We start from the raw sequence: 805 nt of genomic DNA on the forward strand, positions 1-805 counted from the left end.
TCCCAGCCCGCCCCAGCCGCGCTCACGGCTCATCGGGAGGGGCTGGCGGGGCTGCAGCAGCCCCCGGGTACAGCCCACGGGAACCCGGGCACTGCCCCGTCCTGCCCTGCCCTGCCCTGCCCGGCTGCCCCTCCTCTGCCCCAGCCCAGGAGCCAACCCCGCCCGTGGTCCCGGGTTATCCCGGCCTTGCTGCGCACAGAGCTGGGCTGAAAACGCGGATAACTGGGGACAGGAAGAACTCTATTTCAAGAACAAACTGAATTCACCGCCGGGGTGGGCTCAGGGCAGGAGCAGGAGCAGGACACGGCAGCGCCGGGCACCGGGACTGCCTTTGGCACCACAGCCACGGCCCCAGCAGGGAATGGTTGTGACCCTCTGCAGCCAGACCTGGACCTGCTCCGCCCCTCTGCTCAATCCATTTTGTCCCTTAGGAACTCCAGGAACTCCTGCAGATTCCCAAAGAATCTCTGCAGGATGACTCTTGGGAAGGAGATTGTTATAAACGTGTCCGGTTCCGGTTCTGGTTCTGGTTCCGGGATCGGTTCTGGTTCCGGGATCGGTACCGGTATCCGAACCGGTTCTGGTTTGGGTTCAGGCTCCGGTTCTGGTTCTGGTGCCAGGTCGTCCGGCTCCTCGTTGATGGCCGGGGTTGGGGCTGGCTCTGCTGGCGGAGCCTCTGTTTCCGGTGGGAGCAATCCCATCTGGACCTGGATCCAGGTGTGGAAGTGCTGGGTGGAGGTGAAGATCCCAGGTCGCTTGGCCCCGGCACAGCCTCTGCCCCAGCTGGCCAATCCCACGCGCCAGA

The sequence above is a fragment of the Corvus brachyrhynchos genome, unplaced genomic scaffold, assembly GCF_000691975.1.
Source record: "Corvus brachyrhynchos isolate BGI_N302 unplaced genomic scaffold, ASM69197v1 scaffold692, whole genome shotgun sequence".
Lineage (NCBI taxonomy): Eukaryota > Metazoa > Chordata > Aves > Passeriformes > Corvidae > Corvus > Corvus brachyrhynchos.